This window comes from Heloderma suspectum, chromosome 2 (assembly GCF_057233095.1).
Source record: "Heloderma suspectum isolate Gila_16-S chromosome 2, 16-S_ref, whole genome shotgun sequence".
NCBI classification, from domain to species: domain Eukaryota; kingdom Metazoa; phylum Chordata; class Lepidosauria; order Squamata; family Helodermatidae; genus Heloderma; species Heloderma suspectum.
Window position 1 is genome coordinate 166,395,715 of NC_139459.1, and position 15,071 is coordinate 166,410,785.

Genomic DNA, 15,071 nt, shown 5'->3' on the forward strand with positions numbered 1-15,071 from the left:
GGGCGGGGCGGACCTGGGACCTGCCCCGAGGAGCTTACAAGCGAAAATTCCGCGCAGGGGAAGGCTACAAAGGGAAGGAAGGAAGTTGGTCTCCAGGTACACAGGGGAAGAGTATAAGTTCAGCTCAGGTAGTTTAGGCGTGGTTTCAACAGGGTCTCCTTTCCCCAACCTTCCAGATGTCTTGAGCTGCGACTCCCATAATTCCTGACCATTGGCCATGCTGGCTGGGGCTGATGGGAGTCGGGGTCCACGGGCATCTGGACGCCATCAGGTTGGGGAAGCTGCAAGAGGGACGAGGACTAAGAAGTCACCCCCCAGCACCACCCAAAGGGGGGGAGGTTTTAAAGGAGAAGAGAGAGAGATGCAGGGTCAGGCAGGTGTTCTGAGGTGGAGTTCTAGGTGTAAGAGGCAGCAAGGATTTCCACCTATAAAAATGCAGAGATGGAAAATCTTCACCTCCTGAATGTTTGCCTTTTAACAGTCATACTTGGCAAGAGGATTCAGCCACTTAGACACCAAAAAAAAAACAACAAAACCTATCCTGGTCTCCTCTTATGCCTTTTACAGCAGTTCAGATAAGCAGAAATCAGCAAGTTAAGCTTTTCACAGCATGGAACTGAGCATTATCTCCTGCTAATGTCTGCACATCAAGCATCGACTAAAGACACTGCTGTGGAGATGGGTTGAAAAGCTGGCATCCCTAGTGTCAGGATGCTGTTAAGGGCACAGGATAGGAACAGAGCCAATAACAGGAGGGAAGGGCATTGCAGTGAAAAGTTTTCAGTCAATTGAAGAAGAAGAAGCTTTCCGCAAAAGGTGAGGGGCCTAAGGTTGCCAACTTTTCAATCAGGTCCTGCAGCTAGGCCTTTAAAAGCTGCTTGAATGTGCAGAGATTAGCAGGCAATAATGTTTACCTCCATGCTTTGAAAAGCTTCACCTGCTGATCACTGCACATCAAGCAGCTTTAAGGGCAGTGGAGCAGGGCAGGCTGTTTTTGTGTGGTCATTTGGCAACCCTAGTGGAGAGGCTGAGCGTGGGGCTTAATTTGTTCCAGGGCTGAGCCCTGACAGCTCTTTTCAGTGCCAGGCCTCAGTGCTGGAGTTCATGAAAAATAGGTGAAAATGCCCTCAGGCAAATGCAGAGTGCACTTCTCTCACTACTGAGTAATGATAGTGAAGTCGTCACAAAGTCTGTGTGGACTTCCATTAGACACACTTAAGTAATCCTTCTCAACTTGGTGCCCTCTAGATGTTTGGACTGCAACTCCCAGCATTTATGGCAATTAGCCACGCTGGCTGTGGATGAGAGGAATTGAAGTCCTTTGGAGGGCAGCAGGTTGGGGCTGACAGATCTAAGCCATTGTCTAACTCTCATTCTGTGATTGCTGTTTTAAGAATAAATTTCACTGAACTAAGTGAAACTGACCCAGTTCGCACGATCAAACTACCCATGGTTAACAAACTATGGCTTGTCTGTGAGCCTTGGTGGAGGGCAGTATTGGAATCTGGTGCTGGCCCTGGAACCAGGACACTTACTTCAGAGTAAACATGCATAGGATCAGGCTGTAAAGTGGGAACAACGGAAATCCTCATAACAACCAGGGCCTGAATGCTAGATCCCATACTGCTTCCAGCACTGAGAATAAAATCCAAGATTTATAAGTCAATTTTTCCCTTTGCCAATAACCTCTCAAGTTGTCTTTCTGACTGTTTTTCTCTAACTACTAACTTGACACCTGCTAATGCTGTTTTCTCATGGAATTTCTCCCTCTAGTGGAAGAAAAATGTACTCTACATCGCCGCGGATGGTCTACTGGCAGAAGGGAAATAAAAAGCAAAGGGTTGTTGCGGAGATAACAAGGCAGCACCTTAAAGACCAACAGATTTATTGTGACACAGACTTGTCTGAACCACAGTCTACTTTGTCCCCTGAGTCAGTAGGTGTGTAAAAACAATGAAGAGTCTTGTGGCACCTTAAATACTTGGGGATTTATGGAGCCCTCCTTTGGCCCCTAGACGTTGTCTGAGGGGCCATAGGATACTGGGGATTCCCCCCTCCAAGGTCGGAGACAGCGCTCCATCCTTGGAAGAGGGAGTTGGTGATCCAACCCCCTGCAGTTGGCGCAGAAAGAACTGCGTGGGCTGCCCTCTGAGGTCGGAGACGTGATCTCAGAGAGGGGGAGAAGGGGGCATTTTGGTGGGCAGGGAAAGGAGGAGACAGGAGAGGCCAGGATGTGAGCTATCCTGTGGCCTCTCCAGCCTCCTTCCCCGCCCCCCAGCACCACAATTAGTTGGGCAAAAAAGCCCATCTAACGAAAAATGCAGGGTGGGCAGATGGAGAGGCAAAGATCACCTCCATCGCTCCTCCCACCCTGCACTGGATGATCGGAAGCCTCTGAGTTCAGGGGTTTCCGATCATTGAAGGCACAGTCAATAGGACTGCACCCTTATTCTGGCATAACCTTTCATCCATTTCATCTAATGCATGGAGAGTTTTAGGGTGTGTTTTTTTATAGTACATATTGGGCTAGGGGGCAGGGAGAGAGAGAGGGTTGTAATAATTGAAATCAGAAGGAAATTCACTGCAGAAAGTACCATAGTGACAGTCACCGCAGTCATTCACAATGCAGTTGTTGCTGATAACACAAACATCTTGGCACTACATTAGCCAATTAACATATACAGTGTGATAAAAGTCATTTGTCCCAATTTAAGCCTCTGACAATAGAACTGAACCTGTAAATGAATTCTTCTTTTTTTCCATACACTTTATTTTATTTTGAAATAAAGTTAACAAAATAAAGGCAACAAAAAGAAGAAAAAGAACATACATAATAAATCAAGATCACTACATAAACAAAGGAATTCACTAATTATAATTCTTAGTCTATAACTGATATGCTTAGGGAACATCTACAGTAAAATGGCCTAAGTAGGAGCTCAATGAAAGAGTAAAAATACAATTTAAACAACATATAAAAGGAGTGTGTGTGAATGTATGTTATATTGTGTGTACGCGTGTATTAGAAAAAATATGGGCAACTGTACTTGGTTGGAATTTGATCAAAAGTTTGAAGAGCTTCAGCATAGGGCATAAATGGAAAACATGGTGCTATAATATCTTTCTTAGAGTTCCTGGCTTGCTCCATGTGCTGAGTAAGTTTATACATAGTCATAGTCTCCCACATTTGATCAACGCGCCGCTTTTTAGTTGGCTGCTTTGGAGACTTCCAGTTACATGCTGTACATGACTTTGGTGCTGTATACAATTGCTTAAGAAGGTGTTTATGCAGGAATCCAAGATCAGACGTGGTAGGTGTGTCACAGTACTATGCAGAGCACAAATGAATGTGGAATCCAATCAAAGTTTCAATTGGGGTGGGTATGACATTATGGGCAATGCTGGGTTGTATCCAGCAGTGTCTTTCTGTCATTGAAACAGACACTGCTGATGGATCAAGTTCCTTCTCTTCTTGTAGTCCCTGGTGTGCCCCCAAATCTGCTGGAGGTTGTGGGACCTTCCAAGCAGGTTTAGGATAGGGTGTGGGGCTGCAGTGGGGAGGAGGGAGAAGGGAAACCCCTGCTCTGTGAGTGAAAATCTGCTTGCGTGATGTTGGATTTAGCCCAAACAAAACTCCCAAACAAGATTCTGCAGTAACTAAGCCATTCCCAGGAACTGTTAAGACCAAATTCCACAGTATTAAACATGTTAATATATTCCAATTTAGTAGCTGTAAACTAGACCTCTTCGGTTGGGGGTGGGGGAATGGCAGCAGAGTATGGTGACTCTAAGTCTGAGGCAGAATGTCCTGGGAGATGGAAATATTCCTCCCCGCCACCCTCTGCTTTCTGCATGTTACACATGACTTCTGTCCCTTTATTCTCTTGTGAGTAGACTGTTCTGTCTTGCCTATAGAAGCAACAGGAGAAGGGCCTTGTTTGCACGGGAGGGCCTGTAACACAGGAGAAGTTGACCACGTGAGTGAGCTCTTGATGTTCTTTGGCCTCATCATGGTGCTGCCTGAGTAAATACGGGGGACAGAGTTTGGACTGGGGATTAATAACCACTCTGTAAAGCAATCTGGGATTTAGGGTGGCTGCCCTCCCCCCCTTGTTGCATTCTTTGACCTCAGCATAGGAATTCCTGTAAGCTTCTTATACCCAGAGGAAGCAAGGCCTGGCCCAGCGTGTGCTTTCAGAGTGGGGTCATGTTGGCACAGAGGAAATGTCCCTTTGCCCTAAATTGGAAGGAGTGCAGCCCCTTAGGAATCCATTGTATTCCTAATCAACACACACACACAGAGCATGTGCAAGGAGATTGTGCTGCTCAGGACCAGACCAAGAAATACTGGTGCCTGCAGCAGAAAATTCAAATGGCATTCCCTCCTCTTATATTTGTAAACAGGGGGGACATTTGTAAACCTGGGATGTTCTCTCCTGCATGACCTCATTGAAATGAACAGGAGCACAACAGTGGCAAAGATGTTCAAAGGAAGGCAGGATGCATTACAGCTTGGAATGAACGGGCTCAGTGTCTGGGTGCCCAGATGCAAGCCAAGGGAGGCTCTCATGCCTCTTTGGGGGCAGCAGGAGTGCCAACCAGAACCTAAAAGTCCAGAGGGGCACATATCAGACTGAAATCCAGGAGTAGACAACCTGGTACACTCCAGATGTTTGGAACACCAAGTCACATAATCCCTGACCATTAGTCATGCTGGCTGGGGCTTATGGAATCTGTAGTCCAAAACATCTGGAAGGTACCAAGTTGCCTGTCGCTACTCTAATCAAAAGGTGGCTAGAACCTTCTAGTGGAGTTTGTCTAACGGCCGGGAAAAATGCAGGATTTTGGCCTGTCAAATATACAAGTAGAAGACTTGTGTGAAACATTTGCAGATGAGTTTTAGTTAACGCGCTTTCTGTGTTCATTCCACATATGCACAACTCGAGACACCATTCACATACTACTTAACACATGCCTCTCTCTCTCTCTCTCTCTCTCACACACACACACACACACACACACACACAGAGAGAGAGCTTTCCTGCCCTGGGTAACTTGATTACCTGTATCATCCTGCTGGAGAGTAAGGAAGACTTAAATATATTTCAGATGGAGCAGACTTGTTCTCTGTTGCTGCAGAGGACAAGACTAGAACCAGTGGCTGGAAACTGCAGAGAAGCAGATTTCAGCTAAACGTTAGCAGAAGCTTCCTGATGGTAAGAGCTCTCTGACAGTGGGGCAGACAGCCTTGGGAGGGGTCTGTACAGCCTTCCATGGGCCAGATGACATAATGGGGCTTGGCCATGCCCCCTGATGTCATTGCTTCCACATGAAAGCACCAGCTGGAGTTTCCCCCATGGGGGAAGGCGTGGCCCAGGTGAAGGATTTAGCATGTCACTCATCCACCCAGTTAACATAATAGCATGTCATAATGTGTCATGTTATCTCCAATCATTGACGCCTCCCAAGCCTCCAGGAGGCTTGAGAAGGGCGGGGAGAATCTCCCAGTTATCTGTGATCAGTATTTGGAGATAACAAGGGGATTCTCACCCCCTTCCCAAGTCCCAGGTAGATTCCTGTGGTGGGGCTTCAGCAGGGAGCCAAAGCCTCTGCAAGCCAGGTGGGGAGCAGAGGTCCCCCTCCCCTACTTTACTCAATGGGTACATGCATGCCAACATGCATACATTTGAAAAGCATACCGAAAAATGTGTACATTGTTGTTTGTTATATTGTTGTCTTGAAAATACAATAAAAATATATATTTAAAAATACAAAAGAGAAAAATGTGCACACAATACATACATATTTCGGGGGGGGGGGGAGTGGAAAGCTTGTGTGGAACCAGAATGGAAGGAGCTTCATGAGCCTGAACTTGACAGATACGTCCCTCCCAAATTACAACTTTATGGTGTAGATCTTTGCTTCAGTGCATTGAGTCACTGCAATTCTGTGAAAACCAACATCAGTAGATCAAATCTTTCTGTGCCCTCTTTCTTTTTCCATTCCAATCCTGTAAGAATCATTTGTTTATTTAATTAGACATTTATAGCTCACTTTTGTTCCCTCAAGGTATTTCCACTTCAAGGGGGGGATAGCAAAAAGAAAAATTACTTTTGCTAGTTCCTCCTACAGGAGATGAAATGTTAATGGGAATTTAATCATATTAATAATCATTAATTTTAAAGCTTGACACCAAACTACAGAAGAGGTCACCCTTCATTTTTAAAAGTTGTCAGCGTGCCAGAGGCATGGAAAATCAAATTTGATACAAGAAGTAATACAAATTATGCAATGCATCAGCAGGAAGGGATCAAAGTGAGCAACAAGGTGGACTGATACAGGTCCCTACAGAGAACTATTGTATGTTAGGAACTGGTGACCTAACAACCGTTTATATTTTAACTATAAACCTTTGGAAGTAGGTTGCATTGAAGCCAGGGGCACTTCACTTCTGCATCCACAAGGCTAAGATCAGGCTGTAAGGTGACAAACATAGCAGCCAGCCACACTCCTAGGGCAAGGGTGGGTGGGCAATTGGGGCCCTCCAGATGTTTTGGCCTACAACTCCCAGCAGCCCTAGCCAGCATAGCCAATGTGAGAGATGATGGGAGCTGTAGGCTAAAACTTCCAGAGCTCCCCCTGCTTTTTTTTTTTTTACTAGAATGCTGAGGTCTACCAACCAGAGCTAGACACAAAATGGCGGCTCAGAGGGTGGAGTCAATTATCAATATATATACAGATCTACATGCGAGTTACCAGAGATCAGGGATTCTACCACAATGCTCTAAAACTGGCTAGTGAAGCTGAACAAAAGTACCCAACTGATATCCCTATTTTAAAGATGAGGAGTGCTGGGGCTGAGAGAGAATCAATTAGCACAAGGCTAGCCCTGCCAGAGATACTTTTTGCTTTCAATTTTAGCTGCTCTCATTAATGTATGGGGCCTTAGACAGCCTTGGAGAGCTACTGCAAACCACAGATCTACCAGCAGATTTATGTACCTTCTGTCCATCCCTGCAGTAGGAGATTATTAACTCCCCAGTAAATGGATTTAGGTGCCTGCATGCTGCAGTGCAACTAACTCTGCATAGGATCGGGCTGTACAGCTGCAATCCTCTGTATACTCCTTAGCAGTAAGACCCACTGAAATCTGTGGGAAGTAAACTGCATACATTAGGGCCGAGGCACCTTCAAGATGAACAAATTAATTATAAGCTTTTGTGGACTGCACAGCCCACTTTGTTAGATGCATCTGAGGGAGTAGATAATTCCCTGCGGGGGGGGGGGAGTCATGCTGCAATTAATTTGTTACTTAAAGGCACTGTGGGACTCTGCTGGGACACTGCAAGAAGTGATCGGTCGTGGATACTCGTCTGGAACCAGCCCTAAGGCTGCATTCCTATGTACACTGAACTTACTCATAAGATTGGGCTGTAAACAGATTGACTGCAGGCTGGAGGTCAAAATGACAAGGTATACAATTCATTTCAAAGAGAAAGAGAAGTGGAAGCTCAACCAGGTGGTTGGGGTAGGGATGGATTTTTTGCTCCAGTTATCTCAGATATGGAGAGGGACTAGAAAGTGAATACTTCAGATTGGACAGAGTGATGGATTCACACAACATGATAACCCAAACTCAAGAGTTGAGTGTGGGTTGTCATTGAACAGTGGGTTGTTGTAGAAACATGGGTTATCATGTTGTCTGAACCCAGCCACGAAAAACAAACCATGAACAAGCCACAGTTCACAACCCAACAACAAACCATGGGTTCTCTTCATGGGTTGTTTGTGGTTAACAAACCATGGTTTGTTATTGCAGCTGGGTTCAGGCAACACGATAACCCATGCTTCAACAACCCCAGAGTTCAACAACAACCCACACTCAAACCATATTCAGCCCTTGAGTGTGGGTGATCATGTTTTCTGAATCCAGCCAGTACATAATTTCCCATCTAAGAGAGTTGAGGAGCAAAATTTTATTTGATTTTGGAAGATAAGGAAGCTGGCATCCCTACTACTACAACTACTATTAATAATAATTTGTATAGTGCTTTCAAATGTTGAAAGTGCTTCACGTGCATTATTGTAATTCTTACAACAACGCTGTAAGGTAAGTCATATTGCAGGTGAGGGACTGAGGCTGAGAAGGCAGCTTGCCTAAGGCCACCTAGAGATTCAGGCAAGATTCAAAGCAGAACTTGCTGATTTACAGCTCAGTCTTTTAGCCACTGTGCAACACCATTCCTCACTGGCCACCAGGACCAGAAATAGCTGTGACAATCTAGTTCAAAACATCTGGTTCTAGTTCAAAACATCTGGAGGTACCATGTTGGGGAGGGCTTTTTAATACAAAATTTATCTTTAATATGTTTATATTATGTTTATCTTTAATAGTCTTACAGAAGAGTTAAGTTATTGTCAGACAGGATTGAGAAAAGCTGAAATCCCCCCTTCCACACAACGATTAAAGAAGCCCTGTCTCCCTTTTTAAACATCTGGTCACCCTGAAATGTGGGAGTCTAGAGTTATCCACTTTTTGGCTTTCTCTTGTGCCTTCAGCAGCAGCAGCAGCAGCAGCAGCAGCACCACACCAAAATAAACAGGTGCCATTTTTTCCTGCCCTGGAGATAAAAGTTGGTGCTGTGGAAGGGCCTGCCAGGTTCCGTGTGCCAGGAAAGACACGGAAGCGTGGCCAGTCCGCAAAAAAGGATTCGCTAACCCAAAGTGGGAGCTGGGGGAATTGGTCCGGGTTGCCCTTTCCTTTCAGTGACAGCGGAGTTAATAGCAGCGCTGTCCAGGATGGCTCGGGAGGGAAGGTGTGGACAGGCATCGTTCAGATCTCTCTGCCTGCTCTCCCCTCCTCTCCAGCCACACAAATTGCCCTCCCGGTGGGGAAGGAGGAACAAACAGCCCATTCACAGCTGGAGGATTTGGAGGCCGGGCAGGTACGAAAGCAGGAATTAAAAGGGGCAGTGCTGACGACACTCCAACGCCAGCAGCAGGCAGGGGGTAAAAAGTAATAAGCATGATATAAAAACCTGGGCCCAGCTAATTTGTGGGAAGCGATTACCTTCGGCGTCAGCGAGCAGGGAGGGAGGGAACCAGCCTCTGCTGGGCTTGGCTGAGGGGTTGGATCCAGTCTCAAGACTCCCACCCACCCCGGTCCCTGCTCTGCTGAGAACTCTCGGGACTATTACTAAGGAGGAGGCAAGACCTTCTCTCCAGCAGGTGTGACAGCTAGAGCGCCCAAAGGCACTTGGCGAGAGCTTAGAGGGGTTCCGGGGAAAGGGGGCCACGTGTAGTGGTATGTGTTCGAACCCTAGTATTGCCGATGAGAAGGATCAGGGCTGAGAACCGTGGAGGCTGGTGGCTCCGATTTTGGTGGGGCTGTGAATCCTCTCTGGGTTTCAGTCAGAACCAGTCAGAACTCTAAAGAAGTGATCCAAGGCACTAAACCCATCTTGGGGATAGGGCTCAGCACTTTGGACAGCTCCCTTAGAGTCCTGGCTGGTTCTGACTGAAACCCAGAATGGATTCACAGCCCCATCAAAATCAGAGCCACCTGCCTCCACTAGCTGGGACATACACCTGATTGAGGCCTTGGAAAGTTGTGGCCAGTTGAGTATGCAGTCCTGGACCGAGGCATTTGGGGGCTGGATCCAAGGGCTGGACCAAGACATTTTGCTGCCTGAGGTAGAACAGCCAATCACGCACACACGCACACCCCGTCAAGATGCTTAGTACCCAAGGTGGACCCAATTGTTGTGATGCCTGAGGCAGAAAATCCCACAAGTGCCTCTCCCTGGCAGTAAAAATGCAACAACAACAATAAATGAAATAACTAGCAATTTGCTGCCCTTTCATGACACCCAAAATCAGCTGCCTGAAACAGCTGCCTCACTCTGCTTAATGGTAGGGCTGGGCTCTGCAACTCAGTATGAGGCAGCTTCCTCAAATCAATGTTGCCCATTAATGTTTCACTGGGTTGAGGCTAGCATGAGGAGCTACATCCAGGCAGAGCTGCTTCCAGATATTTTGCTGCTTGAAATGGAAAATCCAAACCGTATATTCACATACCTCACTAATTAACATGGAAAATTGAAATGAATGGGAGTCGCACAAGAGCACAATTGCATCTCCAATGCTCACATATAATGCCACTATTTCACATGCCATGGTCACATCTACTGCAATGAGCTCTACATGGGGCTGCCCTAAAAGAGTGTTCAGAACCTTCAACATTTATGTATCTGTATTATCTATAATTGTGAAAAAAAGACAATATACAAAACAAAAACAGTTAAAACAGCAACAGTCCATTGAAATGACTATAAAAACTGCCTGAAAAGTAGAGTGCAATCCTATGGGTTGTGCCCCAATGATCGTAAACCCCTGAACTCAGAGCCTTATGATCATCCTACACAGGGTGGGAGGAGCGGAGGAGTCGATCTTCATCTCCTCGTCCTCCTGCCCTGCATTTTTCACTAGATGAGGTTTTTGCCCATCTTACAAAGGTGTTTCAGAGGGGGAGGGAAGGAGCCTGGCAGAGGTTCAGGACAGCTCATATCCTGGCCTCCCTGGTCTCGCCCACCGAAACACCCCCTTTGCCCCTTCTCCAAGGTAGAGTTCCTGACCTCAAAGGCCAACTGGCACAGTTCTTTCCATCCCAGCTGCAAGGGGGGGTGTCAGATCTCCGATTCCCCCCTCCGAGTTTGGAGCGCTGTCTCCGACCTTGGATCGGGAAATCCAAACTATCCTATGGTCCCTCAGATGCTGTCTAGGGGCCATAGGATTACCCCTCCCGAGTACTTAACATTATGAACAGTTCTTAAAAGCCCAGGAAAAGTAGATTTTGGTCTGTCACCTAAATGATAGTAATTACATAATGTAGATGCCAGGCGGACTTCCGTGGGGAAGGCATTCCAGAGATAAGGAGCCACCGCTGAAAAGTGTCTCTTCTTTCTCCAATAAACACCAGCTATACTTAGGCCTCAAATGATGGGTTGTATCCAATGTCAATCCTAACTAGAGTAGACCCACTGGAATTAATGGGACTTGTTAGACTACCATTGGATATAATTTCATGAGCCCAGTGGATGGATGGGCTGATATGGGAGAAGGAGGTCTGAGAAATATCTGGGTCCTAGGGCATGTAAGCAGCCCCCATGCAAGCTCTCCTGTCTCCATGCCCCACTGCTGGGTTGCACCCCCCATCTCTTTGCTGTTTCTGCTGCTGCCGCCACATCACTTACCACTGCCTGCCCTCTGGCTCGCACTGAGGATCCTCCCGGTGCAAGCCAGAGGGCAGGTGGGCTCTCTGGAGATCCAATTGAAATGCCTGGCTCTGAGGAGGTCCTTCCTCAGAGCCAGGCATGGGAGTGGTGTCCCGGGAGATCTCCTGTACAGGATTCTCAGTGCAAGCCGGAGAGCGAGTGGCTGAGAGCAGCCGCCCATCCTCTGTTTTACTCAGAGCCAAACAGGCAGAGGGCAGCTGCTCTGGAGAGCCCCGCCAGCCGCTCTCTTGTTGTGGCGTTTCCCACAGCAGGAGAGCAGGACTGGTGTGACTCTTCGAAGCACCAACTAGTGTTGCCAAATAGGTGCCTGCTCCAGAAAGAGAGCCAGTGTGGTGTAGTGGCTAGAGTGTTGGACTGGGAGCCGGGAGATCTGGGTTCTAGTCCCCACTCGACCATGGAAGCTCACTCGGTGACTTTGAGCCCGTCACAGACTCTCAGCCCAACCCACCTCACAGGGTTCTTGTTGTGAGGATAAAATGGAGAGGACTATGTACGCCGCCTTGGGTTCCTTAAGGAGGAAAAAAGGCGGTATATAAATGTAACAAAAAAACAAAGTCCTGCTGTCCCTGTTCTCCTGCTGCAGTAAATGTTTTCCTGCAGGAAAACAGCCAGTTTAACTCTCTGGAGAACCAGCTGGAGGAGGAGGCAGGCCCTCCGGGTGCGGAGGGGGTAGAATGTGCAATTTGCTGCTCCTCCCACTCCGCTGCCTGAGGCAGGGGGATTCAACCCACCCTTTTGGCCCTGCATATAGGGTTTTAAAGGCCCAAACCAACACTTTTATTTGAGCTTGGAAAAACATACCCAGGAGCCTTTGGAGTTCTTTCCATAGTGGTGAGTTGTGATCTCGTCATCATGTGGTTCCCTTTAGCAGACTAGCCTCAGTATTCTGGACTAGCTGCAGTTTCCAAACAGTCTTCAAGGGCAGGCTCACATTAAGTGCAGTGCAGTAATCCAGCCTAGAAGTCACCATGACATGAATAACTGGTGCAAAATGCAGCCATTGGAGTTGTAGTTGGAGCATATGCAGTGGTTACCAGTACATTTCCAGGTACAGTTCAAGCTGCCACTGCTCATTACCTGTAAAGCAGGGGTAGGCAGCTTATGGCCCTCCAGATGTTTTGGCCTGCATCTCCCATCAGTCCTAGCCAGTATAGCCAATGGTGAAGTATGAGTTGTAAGCCAACACATTTGGAGGGACACAAGTTGTCCATCCCTGCCATAAAACCTTAAATGGTTGGAGAACAGGAGACTTGAAGGTCCATTTCCTCCCACATGAACTTCCCTGCCCACTGCTTGTCACTGGAGACTTTTCTCTGCATCCTGTTTCCACTGGATACCTGGACAAGGCCTTCTCTGCAGTGGTGTCTTGGTTGTAGAACTGCCTCCCACTAGAGACCTAATTGGCCTCCTTATTATCGGCATTTATATGGGCTGTTCAGACCTTTTTGTTCTGTTGTGCCTTCAGTTAGACTCTTCCCCCACTCCCTGGTTGTACTTTGTCTCCGGTCTTACCTTTCTGTTTTAATTTAATCTTTCTCTCTCTCTCTCTCTCTCTGTATATATGTGTGTGTGTGTGTGTGTGTGTGTGTGTGTGTTTTATAGATTGTTTTAACTGAAGTTGTGATCTGCCTGGGGGTCTTTGGACCAAAAAGCGGTACAGAAATATTTCAAATAAATTAATGCAAACAGTGGGGGAGAAGCCCATAGGTATATTTTACTGTCCTGAACTGTGGTGCACCTATAGCCAGCTGGTGTAGTGGACTTTTTGATTAGCAGAGATTCTGACATTCTCTGCCAACCCACCCAGCCCCCACTTTTCCCTCTGAGCTTAGCTGCAATCCTCACACTACTAGCTGGAAGGAAATAAATTTTCCCTGCAACAATATATTGCCCCCTCTTGTTATGCAAAGGATTTTGGGGTGGCTTGGTCTTGAAAGGCTTGTTCTTAAGAGCTATTCCCTGCTCTGACTGGAGATGAAAACTGCTAGGACTGGATTGTTGATATGGATCAACATAGCTGCCTGCCTTTTGGGATTCTTCTAGGAGGCATGCCGGGGGCGGGGGGCTGTCATGATGAACACCTGCCCTTTTACATGTACCACCACAGTGCTGCCTGCGCCTTAACTTTAGCTTGACCTGCAGAAATCAGTAGGTGCTTGCAAATAAATACTATCCCCCACTCATCTCTGCACAGACTGGTAACTCTACATAGCAACAGGGATTTCTTCTGGTACCATGCTATGTGGCTTGCATGACTGTATCACAAATATATTTGGCTGCTGGAATGGGCTGGTCCCACTTTCTCCAACCTCCAGGGGATGATTCCCAGCATTCCAAACCAGCATGGCCATTGGCCAACACCTCTGGAGGGCACCAAGTTGGGCTAATCTGTCTGAAATGTTTAAGAAGGATTGTTCAGGAATGTAAGTAGGGTGGCGATAGCCATGTACAATGGACATCCAAGATTAGGTGATATATCGGCAGTTATCAAAATAGCATCCAATTATGTAATTTTCTTTTCCCCAGCTTGGAATAGACATGTTTGAGAGAGAGAGATGGAAAGCCAGATAAGAGCTTGCTCAGAGGTTTGACGAAGGCAATAGGCCAGGCAGAGCATCACCACTGCAGCATCTTCATTGGCCCTATGCCTCGTAGCTTTCACAAAGTAAATTACCTTTGGCCCGTCAGCCACTGAACACTTTTGGTCTGAAAGGAGAGGATGAGGAACATGTGACTCTGGCCAATGCTACTGACCGAATGGCGGCAGCCAGTGGGGTGAGCAGGAGCAGTCTATCTGAGGGCCAAAACAGACATTACTTTAAATCTGGATCTAGCAACTTTGACTTCCCATTTCTACTCTAGAGTAGGTGCAGGGGATGATCTGGAGCCTAGCATGGGAGCACTGGGCAGAAAACAACAGAATGAAATTTAACAGGGAGAAATGCCAAGTTCTACACTGAGGAAAAAGAAACCAAATGCACAGTTACAAGATGGGGGATAATTGGCTCAACAACACTACAAGCGAGAAGGATCTTGGAATTGTTGTAGATCACAAGCTGAATATGAGCCAACAAAGTGATGTGGCTGCAAAAAAGGCAAATGCTATTTTGGGCTGCAAAATAGAAGCATAGCTTCCAAATTCCAGGAAGTACTAGTTCCTCTCTACTCAGCACTGGTTAGCGCTCATCTGGAGTACTGTGTCCAGTTCTGGGTGCCACACTTTAAGAAGGATGCAGACAAGCTGGAGAGGGTTCAGAGGAGGGCAACAAAGATGATCAGGCGACAGGAAACAAAGCCCTATGAAGAGAGACTGAAAGAACTGGGCATGTTTGGCCTTGAGAAGAGAAGACTGAGTGGAGATATGATAGTGCTCATCAAGCACTTGAAAGGTTGTCACAGAGAGGAAGGCCAGGATCTCTTCTCTATCATTCCAGAGTGCAGGACACAGAATAATGGGCTCAAGTTACAGGAAGCCAGATTCCAGCTGAACATCAGGAAAAACTTCCTGACTGTTAGAGCAATACGACAATGGAACCAATGACGTAGGGAGATGGTGGGCTCTCCCACACTGGAGGCGTTTGAGACGAGGCTGGATAGCCATCTGTCAGGAATGCTTTGACTTGGATTCCTACATTGAGCAGGGGTTTGGATTCGACGGTCTTATAGGCCCCTTCCAACTCTACTATTCTATGATTCTATGATATAGAAGGGCTTTAAAGATCTGGATTGGACCCCCTGTACCTACTGTAGAATAAAAATGAAATAAAAAGCTATAGC